Here is a 14,241-nt window from a genome sequence, read left to right on the forward strand (position 1 = left end):
GTACTTATATACGTCGTTAGTCTAATCGCATAAATGAAGTAGCATGTCCTCATACAAATGTAGGAAGTAAGTAATAGTTTAAAAATTAATTGCAAACGTTTTATAAATGGTGCTGCTAAACCATTTTGTGTATGAACATGAACTATATGATGTTCAACACTTATTCTAATTAACATACAATAGTGATCAAAAGTTTGGGATGTAAATTCACCAACATTATTAAGTCGAATGTTCTAAATTGTATAATCAAGAAACTGTACTCTTAACTTAATTATTTGAGCAAGTAATTTTGCAAATGCAAGATTTCGACTTGATAATAAGCACACATGTGACCATCTGTTGGATGCGTTTATTAATACAATGAAATACCTAAATGGTCCATTTGGTGGTCTAACAGGTCTACATATATCACCATGAATTTGTTCTAAAAATGTATGTAATTTAATTCCCACTTTAGTTAGTAATGGTCTAATTATTAATTTTCCTTGAGAGCAAGTATCACATGATGATACATTAGATTTAAGAATCTTTTGGTTATTTAATGGTGTCCATTGGAATTCTTACTAATTCTTCTCATCATTATTGACCCCAGATGACCTAATTTGTCATGCCAAATAGCAAAAATAATTGGATTCATGAACTTCAGGTTCATTGTTGTATATGTTTCAATTACTCGTATAATATAATTCAGAAGATAAAATAGGTAACTCTTCTAATGTATGTTTTTCATTGGAGACAATGGAAATAATATAAAGATACTCTATCTTCTTCTTTCTATCAATCTCAATATGATAACCATTGTAACATATATCTTGAAAACTAAAAAAAATTCTTTTTTACTTACTAGAAAATAATGCATTGTTAATGGTAAATTTTGTTCCTCTAGCTAAAATAACATATGTTTTCTGAAGCCTTCTATAAGCCCTCATTTCATTCTCATTTTATTTATTTTAATGTTTTATAAGTTGTGAAAAACATGTTGGAATCTAATTTTAAGTTCTCTAAAGGTTAAGTCTTTGTGATGAGAAAATTTTAGAATAAATTTTATTTGGGTGATAACAAAACAATTTTATTGAGTGTTGGAAAAATTATGACCATTGCAATTTGAGTTTTAGTTTTAAATTGGGGGCAATATGGTCATTTATCCTCCTCCTTCTTATTATTAATTGGTACTAAAAAAAAGAAAAAAAAGGAAGGAAAAAGAGAAATCCAGAGTCTTCTCCACTTCTCATATTCTTCATGCACCCCTGCCCCTTCACCTTCAATTTTTTTCGTCCAATCCTTAGACAAGCCATCATTGACCATCATGCCTTTATCGCCATCTCTCTCTACCTCTCCACCACCGTACGTCAACAACCACTATGATTGAATGTCGACTAACTAAACGCACAGTTGTCAGCCATAGCCGATCGTCGTCAGTTGCGTTCAACGAAGCCGTTGCAAGTTGCTTAGGTGTAGATCTGCCAAACCGATCTGAGTTTGCTTGAAGTCGTCGCATCGCTCCTCACTTGCGACTCCTCACGCTACGCCACATTGTCGTTAGCTTGTCGGATTGGTTCTTATGGGCAAATTTGGTGCTTTTTGGTGAGTTTGTGGATTTTTCTTAAAGAGTTTCAAATACCCTTTGAGTTTTGACTTGTTTTTCACGTTGCCCATAACATTTTGATGCTAGCTTTGAGTTCTTGGAAGGATTTAGCTATTGTCTAGCCGAGAAAGAGTGATTTTTTTTTGTGTTCGATAAATTTTTTGACAAGATTTCAAGCTTTATGGTTTAGTTCTTTGAATACCCATTTAATTCTGGTGCTAATATTGAATAGCTCATGATGGTGAAAGCTAGATTTTGAACTTAGAAGGTGGTTAGGATGTTGCCCATTGAAGTTAATAATACTTTGATAAGTTCTTGACAAGTTTTGGAGTAATTTCGTTGAGTTTTCCTAGAGTTCTTGAATGTCCATTAAGTTTAAGTGTTAAAATTGAATTACCCATCATAGTCGAGTCCTAGAGTTGAATGTTAAGGGTTGAAAATGGACTTTCCATTAACTTTAGAGTTCGCTTGGGTATTACTTCTATAAGCTTCAAACCATATAATGGTTTTAGGTACTAAATTTGAATTTAGAAAGCCGTTAATGTACGTGTCAAGGCGATTTTGGCAAGGTATCCATAAGGTTTTAGGTAAATTTAATGAATTCTCTCATAGTCCTTAAATACCCATTTAGTTTTAGCATGAACATTACCTATAATGTTTGAATGAAAAATTGGAGATTTTATAGAACTATGAAGCATTGTTCACCTCACTTAAGATCGTATAGGACAAGTGTGGGTAATCTCTTAAGTTATTGACTCATTAGTTTGATGTTGAGTTTGTTAAATGATCTAAATCTCTCACATTATTGATATTGCAACTAAGAGCATTTTAATATAAAAGACCCTTTAAGTTTGCACTAAGTTTGGATGCTCATCTTGTTAAGAGTTTAATGTGAAGTTTAAGGTCCAAGGGTGGAATGTTTAGCCTATAATAAAGCATGTAGGGAAAAGTTCAATTTAAGACTTGGAAGAGATAAATTGAAGTCTTTGGAACATTAAATAGTTTGAGTTGACCTTATGGCGTGTTTTGGAAATAGTTGTGACATCTTTATATGTGAAGAAAATGATGTGACCTTGATCGTTGTTTCAGGCCAAATTGAAGTGGAAAAAGTGTATATTCATGAGCGATTGAGTTATTGACTGTGAGTGGCTTATTTTCAAACTTTCTTTGTACATGTACATGTTATTTTATGATATCGTTGGGAAATTACCATGACTTAAACTTGTTATGACTACATTTTCATTTATGTTTAAACAATGTGTTTACGCATCGTGATTTTAAGAATGTTCATGACTTAGGATTTTATAAAAGCAGGTTTCAAGTTCCTGTTTTTATTTATACTTAAACGATGTGTTTATTCATCATGATTTTAAGAATTCGTATGGCTTGAACTCTATAAAATCGTGTTTCAAGTTTTTGATTATACTTGGTTTTGAATATGATTAATCGATGTTTATGGTGAACAAGAAGGGGATTTCCTTAAGACTACGTGAATGAGTTTCCGTAGCGCCACTTATAGTTGTCAGGGGGTTCCAGGACTAAAAGAGATCGAGATCAGAGAACCTAACCCTAGGTAAGGATGTGGATAGAGAATTGTGATATGGCTTCGGAGTTAGCTTAACCCATGATGGATGGCTCTATGTGCACATAGGAGTGAACAATGGAGGTTGTTACTATAGTAGGTGCTAAGTATGTGAGAGCTCCATTTGGCCGCGAGTTTCCTTATGGATATGGAGCACGTGTGAGCTACTTTGAGTCGTGTATTTAGTATGCTATCATGATTGGATTGGATGGAGGTTGTTACTATGGTAGGTGCTAAGTATGCGTAAGCTCAGTTTGGCCGCATGTTTCCTTGTGAATATGGATTACGTGAGAGCTATTCTTGGTCGTGTATTTAATATTCTACCATGGTTGGACTGGATAGAGGTTGCTATTGTGGCATATACTAAATATGTGTGAGCTAGTTTTGGTCCTATATTTAGACACCTTGCCATGGTTTGAATGAGTACAGATTTGTTGGTTTGATTGGGTTATGTAATAATAACATTTCAACTATTATTTCATTATTGATGCATATTTATAGATTTTCTTTTTGAGCATGTTTTATGAGTTTTCTAAGAAACTTGCCACTCATTGAGTTTTCAACTTACGTTTTCAATGTTTTCTTTCTCCCCCCAAGTAGCAGCCAACACTACAAGAAAATTTGTATTTTTCGACATACAAAACGGATGTCAGGATAAGTAACATCAGGAAAAAGCTTCTCCCGACGTTGTAGAAGCTCCGTTGAGAAAGGTTGACAATCCCGACCCGACATAAGGCAACGTCAGTATAAGGTTTTAATAAAAAATTTATAAACTTCTTCTGACGCCATGCACAACGGAGTCGGGAGAAGTTTATAATTTTTTTAATATATTTAACTTCTCCCAACACCATGCATAACGGTGTTAGAAGAAGTTTATAATTTTTTAATATATTTAACTTCCTCGACGCCATGCATAATGACGTCAGGAGAAGTTTATAATTTTGTAAATATATTTAACTTCTCCCTACACCATGCATAACGGCGTGGAGAAAAGCTTATAATTTTTTAATATATTTAACTTCTCCCGACGCCATGCATAACGATGTCAGAGAAGTTTATAATTTTTCAGTATATTTAACTTCTTCTGATGCCGACATGCATGGCCTCGGGAGAAGTTTATAATTTTTTAAATATATTTAACTTCTCCTGACACCATGCATACCGACATCGAGAGTCCTCCCTTAAAACCTAATTTTCAAATCTAAAAGGCACATGAAATACAAGAGAGAGAGATTTTGGACTTCCAAAAAGAGGAAGAAGATTCCTGTCGCTGTCCACCGTCCAGTTTTCATTGTTAAACTCTGTCGTCTGGTCTTCGCATTCACCTGCCGCCCCTCACTGACGGTTAGCCAATCTCTTCCTTTTTTTTCTTTATTTTGGTTTAAGGATTAGAAATATTATTAAATTTGTATTTGTTTTGTGGATTTGTATCAATAATGTGTAGACTATGTTCCTTTTGTTGTGGATTTGTTGTTGACTGTGTAAATTTTGTTTTTATTGTTGATTTTATTGTTATTAATTTATTTGTATTGTTCTTTATGTTCTCGGTCCTCCCTTCCGGTGCCACCACCGCTCATATCTCATTTGGTTAGTTATTTATATAAGTTAGATTTTTGCTCTAAAATCCTAAATCCTATTTCTAGTTTTGCCTTAGCTTTGTTAATTTTTCCATTTCTTTTCGTAGATCTCATTCTTGGTTTTGCAAAAAAAAAAAAAAAAAAAAAACCTTCCATTTAGTAATGGAAGGTATATTTTTTAAAAAAGATAGAGGATCTCTCGACGCATAAATATAGCGTTGGGAAATCCTCTATTGATGCATTTTTTTCGACTCCAATTACGATGCGGATTTATGCGTCGAAAAAGGATTTCCCGACGCTGTTTCATATATCTCCTAACGCATTTATGTGTCGGGAGACCTTCATTTTCTTTTAGTGCAAGGACGAAGCATTGGTTGAGTTCCCTTTAATTGACTGTAGACTTTCATTCTTTGTATGTATACACTTAAGTTTTATATTGCAATATGAGATGGTTAGAAGCAGCGAGAGTCATGCTATGTGCATATATTCGGAGGAATCCCTCATTAGACTATAATTATTTTGTAACTAATATCTAGTTTGTATATAAACTCTGTCTGGAACTTTGAAATAGTTTGGATGAGTGTGTGGTGATACACGCTCGAAGGGATCTTGTATCGGAAGAACTCATATATGTATAGAAGTGTAATTTTCACCTCTTTTAAGGTTTGGTTAATCCATATTTTAGGGGAGATGTTGTCGAAATTTATGTAGAAATTTATAAAGGGTTTCGTAGAAGTTAAGTTGGAAAAAAGTTGTTTTAAAAAGTGTTTTCATGCCATAATCTAGGTTAGAGAGGAAAACCTAGAATGGGGTGTGATACCTTCAATCAAGTCTTCAAAACTTGATATTGTATTTACTTTTTGCATTCAACATTTTCAATTCGAAAAAATAATTGTTACTTGTAAGTGGTGTGTCTGTGGTTGCATTGTCTACCAGAAATAAATCTTTTTTGCTTATATTTGAATAACTCAATATCTGAAAATGATGCATGCATATTTCTTCGTTAAAAGGAAATAATTACAATAAAGTAAAACAACACTTGGAATGTACAAAGTTAAATATTAACAAAAGAAAAACATGAAGATAGATAAAATAACAACATTATTCTAAATATTTTCAAAGTCACAAGAAACATTTCCTTAACTGTGTCGATCTTCTCTTTAGAAATTTCAAAGAAATCTGCCACAACCAAATTACTCTGGTTGGGTAAATCTAATATATTGGATTCTACATTTTTCTCTTTTTTTTTTCTAAGGAGACTTGATATAAATCAACTAAGTGTTTCGATGTACAACAAACACATGACCAATATCCAATCATACCACATTGGTAGCATACTTCTTCATCACCTTTTGAATTTTTATTTTGTGGAATTTTTCCTTTATGATCATTTTTTCGTGTAGTTCTTTTGAAATTTGGATTATTAGAATGACCACCACAAAAATAATAATCATTTTTTCCTCTGTCATGGTCTCTATCTTAACCACGACCCTGTCCAAATCAAAGTTCTAAACATTCGTTTCAGAGAATGGTCTTGTTCCAATTGGGTGGGATTCGTGGTTTTCCATCAACAACTCGTTATTTTATTTGACAACAAGAAGACATGAGATGAGTTCAAAATATTTTTTAAAAACTTTCTCTCGATATTGTTGTCGTAGAAGCATATTGGAGATCTGAAAAGTAGAAAATGTCTTGTCCAACATGTTCACATCAGTAATTTTTTCTTCGCATAACAACAATTTTGAACTAATTCTGAATGATTCCGAATTGTAATCACTTACTGATTTAAAATGTTGTGACCTTAAATGTATCCAATCATAATAATATTGGGAAAGATGAACTAATTGCAAATAATCATACCTTTCTTTCATCTTATTCCATAACATATGAAGATCTTTTATTGTTAAATATTCTGACTTCAAATCTTCATGGGTTTGGTGAATATGATGGGATGACGAAGAAAAATTACGGATTTCGTTTTTTCTTGATTGGTTATTGTATTTCCTTTTTTAATTGTATATTCGAGATTCATTCCGTCGAGATGCATCTCAACATAAAAAACCCATGAGAAATAATTGCTACTGTTAATGTGAAGGGTTGTAAATTTTAGTTTTGCAACGTTTGTCATGGTAACACTTCAATGGAGGAAATGAGATAGCTCGTGCTAATAAAAATTATAAAAACGAGACACAATCAAAATACGAAAATAAAAAAAAGATATAATATTAAGTTAATTATAATATAATATATAAATAAATAAAAAGAAGAAAATTCAAATTCTCTTAAAAAGCCACTAATACATTCCACTTTCTCCAAATTTTTGGGATTTTAATCAACGTGTGTGTGACCTTCAAAACCCACCAAATGCCATTATTTATAGGAAATTTGCCAAGGTTAAGGTGGATTACATAGTCACCAAGGGTTGACATCTTTATCACACCTGGCAAGGGTATTGGATGTATAGGGGAATAACATATGACATGCAATGACACTAAGCATAATGGATAATGGACATCTATTTTACTGATATTTATAATACTTTTTAGATAATTTTAATATCATAAACCTATTGGAATTTATGTCATAAATCTCATAGTTTGTAGTTTAAAATTATATTATATTCAATAAAGTGGTTATTGAGGAATTATTAGTGAAAATAGAATACTATAATCTTGAATCCAATAAACTAAGGTCCCGAGACTATCTAGTGTAGGCTTGAACTTTATGAAGAGACATAAACGTAGATCAAGTTTGAGTATATATCCTAAACTGTCTATAGTATATAAATAAGGTTGGGTGCCTTATTCTGAGGTTACAAACAACCTATAAAGAATTAACTTACTGATCATGGTTATATCAAATGAACACAAATATATCTATAGTGAAAAGAACAAACTCATTGAGTTCCTACGATATTCCATTATTCAATGCTAAATCCCAATTAAATAAACAAAAATTCTTCGAAACTTTTAGCCATTTCTAAAAATTGGAAATAAGATTTTCTAGGAATGAACAAGGGTATTTTGAGATTTAAGCTTGCCGTCTTCTGAACTTGAAAATATTTTGTAACGCCTCCAAAATTAAGATAATTTTGGAGTTAATTATCTTAGTTTTGTTTAACTAGATTTAATTTATTGAATGTTATTTTGAATTCATTTAATGAGAATTGTTTGATTTTGTGGAAATTGGAATTAATTAAATATTTGTTGGATGAATATTTAATTAACTAGAGGTTTTGGGTTGTGAAGGTTGTTGAGATTTTGATTAATTGTATTTTATGAGGGTTGAGTAAAGTTGGGGGGGTTTTATGTGATGTTGAAATTGAATTAAATTAAACAATTATGGATGTTATTTAATTAAATTGTAGAGGAAAAATTTTGTTGGAGATTTAATAGTTATACGTATACGTGGATATATATATATATATAATTATGGGAAAGGAAAACATAATTATATTTGTTGAAATATAATCATTTAAGGAAAAAATAATTGTATTTCGAAGAAAATATATTTATTAAGGGAGAAAAAGAAAAATATAATTATTTGTAAAAGGATAATTATTTTGGAAAAAGATAAATAATAATTAATTATTGTGCAAGATAATTAATTATTTTAGAGAAAGATAAATAATAATTAACTATTGTGGAAGATAATTAATTATTTTGAAGAAAGATAAATATTAATTATGGAGAGAAGTTGTTATGATTGAGTGAATAAGGAAAGAGAAGGAATTAGATTAATTTTTTAAAAAATTGATAATTATATGGGTCTTTTTTAAACTATAAAAAAGCGGCAAAGTATTTACACTATATAGAACAATTCCGAAAATGGAAAGAGCCTAGAAGCCCATCGTGGAAAATACCAAAAATGCCCTGTCAACAATGACGCGTAATATATTTGGTAACATGATTTGGTACACGATCGTTTAGATTTGATTTTTCAATTCTATCATTTAATTTGGATACATGATCGTTTAATTAATTGGATTACAGGATCGTTTAGATTTGGCTACCCGAAATCTAAACCATTTTTTTTTTCAAAATTTGGTATATGATCGTTTAGATTTGGCTACACGATCATTTAGATTTGGCTACACGATCGTTTAGATTTGGGATTCTAAATCTAAATGATTTTTTAAAATTTTTTTTTCAAAATTTGGTATACGATCTTTTAGATTTGTCTACACGATCGTTTAGATTTGGAATCCCAAATCTAAACGATTTTTTATTTTAAAATTTGGTACAAACGATTTTTTTCAATATTCTTTATACACAATCTTTTAGTTTTAGTTACCCTAATTTAAATGTCTATCCAATTTTTTCAAGATTTTTAGCATGCAGTGAATGAAAAAAAAAAAGAAAAAGAAGAAAGAGGAAGAAAGACATGCACGTACCTAAAAAAAGAGAAAAAAACAAGAAAGATGATAAAAAAAAATAGAATTGGTACCAAATCTAAAAAAAAGATGGAAGAAATCGCATGAAGAGTATAGAGGAAGACGATGAAAATATCGCAGAGAGGAGAAAAAGATGGAAGAGCAAATCTAGAATATTTAAAAAATGGCTAAATCTATGGTCTTTGTTACACGGGCCGAAAATATTTCAGTAGTTTGTTATTTAGGAAAGTCTCCCTAATTATATATTCAAATATAATTATTGGGAAAAGGAATGTAACATCCCAAATCTTTATGGAGTTTTTATTAATTATGTTAAATTATTTGGGTGTTATATTAAAGATTGGAGCTAAAATTTAATTGTTGAGTTAAGATAATTCATGTTGGAATTTATGAGTGATTTATTGGAAAATACTTGATTGATTAAAAGAATTGAGAGTTTAAGTTAATTTGAGATCTTGGAGGAAAAAAGTTTGTTTTGGTGGAATTGGATTTAATTGAGTATATATATATATATATATATATATATATATATATATATATATATATATATATATATATATATATATATTAATTAATAATTGGGAAACTTTCATAAATGTAACAAAACAGTTAACTATTTACGACTCGTGTAACAAAGCCCATGAAATTAGCCATTGTTTAAATATTTTAGGTTTGCGCTTCCGTCTTTCTTCTTTTCCTCCCTGCGATTCTTTCATTGTCTTCCTCCCGCTGTGATTCATCGTCTTTCTTCTTTTCCTCTTCTTTTTTTTTGCTGCGATTTCATCTTTCTTCTTTTCTGATTCTTTTTTATGTCATTTAATTTTTCCATCATCTTCCTTCTTTTCCTATTTTTTCGCTGCGATTTGTTTTCATCGTCTTTCTTCTTTTCTGATTTCTTTTTTACGTCGTTTGAATTTGAGTAACCAAATCTAAACGATCGTGTATAAAAAATAGCAAAATCTAAAAGATCGTGTGTAAAGAATCTTGAAAAAAAATCATTTAGATTGGAGTAGCCAAATGTAAACGATCGTGTAAAAAAATAAATCATCGGATAAAAAAATCTAAACAATCGTGTACCAAAAGAATTAAAAAAACCATTAGCCAAAACTAAACGATCATGTAGAAAAGAATAAATGATTGTGTAGCAAAAGAATTAAAAAAAATTATTTAGCCAAACCTCAATGATCTTCTAACCAAATTTTGAAAAAAAACATCCTTTAGATTTGGGTCCAAATCTAAACGATCGTGTAACCAAATTTAAACGTAACCAAATTAAACGATCGTGTACCAAACAATAGACAAATCTAAACGACCGTGTAGCAAATATATTACATGCGGTTGTTGACGGGGCATTTTTGGTAGTTTACACGGTGGGTCTCTGAGCTTTTTTCGTTTTTGAAATTGTTCTATACAGTGTAAATACTTTGCCGTTTTTTTATATTTTTTAAAAGACCCCTTAATAATTTGTACTTTTGGTGGAATATGATATTAATTATTTGGTTTTGTATAAATAATTAATATGGAAAAGTAAAGTTAATTATATGATGGAATATAATTATAGTTGTTTGGAAAAGAAGATAATCCATGAGGAGAGAGATGGTTGATTTGATTGGACGAGAAAAGATGATATATTTATCTAGAAGAAAGAATAATGGTTTAAATAAATATATATGTTTATTATAGATTTTGGTGAGAGAATAATAATAATAATAAATAAAGGTCTTTTAAAAAATATAAAAAAGCGGCAAAAGATTTACACTCTATAGAAAAATTCTAAAAGCGAAAAAAGCCTAGAGGTCCACCGTGTAAAATACAAAAAATGCCCCGTCAACCACGCCGTTAACAACGTGCGTGTAATATATTTGCGATCGTTTAGATTTGATTATTGTTTGATATGCAATTATTTAGATATGACTACAATTTATACGCGATCGTTTAGATATGGCTACAATTTATCTTTTCAATTCCACCGTTTAATTTTGTTACATGATTGTTTAATTTGGTTACACGATCGTTTAGATTTGATCATTTAGATTTGGGGACCCAAATCTAAATGTCCCCAAATCTAAATGATTTTTTTTCAAAATTTGGTACACATTTTTTTTAATTCTTTTGGTACACAATCGTTTAGATTCGACATCGTTTATTTTTTTTACACGATCGTTTACTTTTTTCTTACACGATCGTTTACATTTGGCTACTCCAGTCCAAATGATTTTTTTTCAATATTCTTTATACACGATCTTTTATTTTTTTACACAATCGTTTACATTTTGCTACTCCAATCTAAATGTTTTTTTTTCAAGATTCTTTATACATCTTTTATTTTTTTATACGATTGTTTACTTTTTTACACAATAGTTTACATTTGGCTACTCCAATCTAAATGATTTTTTTCAAGATTCTTTATACACAATCTTTTAGTTTTTACTATTTTTTGTACGCGACGTAAAAAAAAAGGAAAAGAAGAAAGACGATGGAAAGAAATTGCAGCAAAAAAAAAAAAGAAGAAGAGGAAAAGTAGAAAGACGATGGAAAAGCAAAAAAAAAAAAAAGAGGAAAAGAAGAAAAACGATGGGAAGATTAAATGACATAAATAAAGAATTGAAAAATAAGAAAGATGATGGAAAGAAATTGCAGAAAAAAAAAGGAAAGAAGAAAGACAAAATCACAGGAGGAAGATGATGAAAGAAATAGCAAGAGGAAGACAAATTGCAAGGAAGGAAAAAAAGATGGAAGGGCAAGCTTGAAATATTCAAAAAATGGCTAACTTTATGAGCTTTGTTATACGGGCCGTAAATAGTTTGGTGTTTTGTTATTTACAAAAGTTTTCTTAATAAATAAGTATTATTATTATTATTAATGGTTATAAAAATGCCTAAGATTTTCTGCATTTAAGAAATTTATTGAGTAAAAATAATGAGAATAAAAATATATGTATATATTGGTATGATATGTATATTCTAAAAGGAAAAGGAAATAATAATAATAAATATTATTGTTATTAGGGATCTTTTAAAAATATAACTAAGCAGCAAAATATTTATACTGTATAGAACAATTCTAAAAACGGAAAAAACCCACAGACCTGCCATGAAAAATACCAAAAATGTCTCGTCAACAATGTACGTAATATATTTGGTAATGCGCGTAATATATTTTGTACACGATCGTTAAGATTTGACTATTGTTTGGTACACGATCGTTTAGATTTATTTTTTCAATTCTATCGTTTAATTTGCTTACACGATCGTTTAATTAATTAAGTTACACGATCATTTAGATTTGACTAAACGATTGTTTATGTTGGAATTTGTGTCCTAAAACTCATACTTTGTTATTTGATTCAATAAAATTTATTATTGAATGCTATAATCTTAAAACCAATAATTTTAAGGTCTCGAGGCTATTTACTAGTTTGTCATATATACTTGAACTTTATCTGGAGACATAAACATGGATTATGTTCAAGTTAATAGCCCAAATGGTCTATAGTGTATGAATAAGGTTGGGCGCCTTATTCTGGATAAACACTATGGATGCATAAGACTGAATCGTTCATGTAGAGACATGGGAGTGGGGGCATCCTATGTAAATGGTTTGCATAAGACTGGAACCACGAAGTAGTCACTTTTAGTTATAACACCGTAAACTATAAACTGACTATTTCAATTATGATGACCTAGGTAACTTGATCTTAATCCTGAGCTAACTATGAACTTCTGTTCATTCGGTAGTATCTTTAGATCTGCATAGGTGAGGGCAACTCAATATTGCTGGCCCAATAAGCCTTCCATTTCAAGGGTAAGACCGAATGGATAGCTAAGGATATAGGGTGTAAGATGGAATTCACTCCTACCCACTTCTGGGATAGTAGATAGGTTGTTCCCTTAAGGACTGAATCCAAGTCTTGAGCAAGGGGCCCACCTTTTCATTGGTCCGAGAAGGATTCTAGTTTATAGGTTGGACCTTAAACCAATTGTTCAATAGTGGATCATTGGGTCTTAAGGAGCAAGATGTAATCTCGATGGTAAAACGATATTTTGACCTAGCAAAGATTACGAACAACCTGTGAAGGATCGACTTACCTATCATGGTTATATCAGGTGGACAGAAATATATCTATAGTGAGGGGAGTGCAACTAAGAGTCTTTAGTGGAATGACTCTTTAGTTAACAAATTTTGATTAACTTTGGTCTAAAAGAGTTTAGCCAATTAATGGATCGTTGGAGCCCATGATCTATAGGTCCCTTAGGTTCCCCTACTAGCTCATATGGATTCAACTAAGAACAAGTATGTTGAAGTAATTCGAATTGTTCGAATAAAGATAAGAGAGAGAAACTGACAAATATATATAAGATATAAGTCGGTTTTGTGCTTAAATATGATTTAAATAAATATGAATATAGATTCATATTTAAAAGCTTGAAAGTTTAGAAAATGGTCAAAAGTCAACATGTTGATTTTGAACTTCTCATTACCAAATTTGCATGTAAATTTCATATAAAACTTCTCATTACCGAATGAGAAAAAGAGAGGTTTTCTCTGGAAAAACACCTAAACGATTGACTCCCATCTCTCTCCAAAATTCTTTTCGCATAACCGAGTCCCACAACTCCGTTCTTGGTCCTGAGCATAGTAGGTTAGCTTGGTGGTTGTCCTTGCTCGTGATTTTTAGGAAGAGAAGAAGTTTTGGACCAAAGAAGAAGTTGAGAACTACAAAGGTAAGTACATCGTTTACCTTCCTCTCTCTTCGTTTAGGTTCATTGCGTGGTAGATGTATGTTAACTTCTAAATCGTTTAGATGCATATAGAGTAAAGCATGATCCTTTGAATTCCGCTGCTTCATGTCTCAGCTTTGTTTTTTCCATCATGTGGTATCAGAGCATGCTTAGCTTCACTCATATACATATTTGGGTTCTTACAATTTATGTGATAAATTGTTATGGTTGAACTAAAATAGATTAGTTTTGGTTTTGGCTCTAAATTAAGTTGTTTATTTGCTTTAATCTTTGTAATTAGCCCTGTTGGTGGCTTATTTTAATTTTACAAGGAGTCTGTAATTTATTGGAGCCATTAGAGTTGAGATTGGGTTGTAATTCTT

The sequence above is a fragment of the Cucumis melo genome, chromosome 6 (genome assembly GCF_025177605.1).
Source record: "Cucumis melo cultivar AY chromosome 6, USDA_Cmelo_AY_1.0, whole genome shotgun sequence".
Classification (NCBI taxonomy): Eukaryota; Viridiplantae; Streptophyta; class Magnoliopsida; order Cucurbitales; family Cucurbitaceae; genus Cucumis; species Cucumis melo.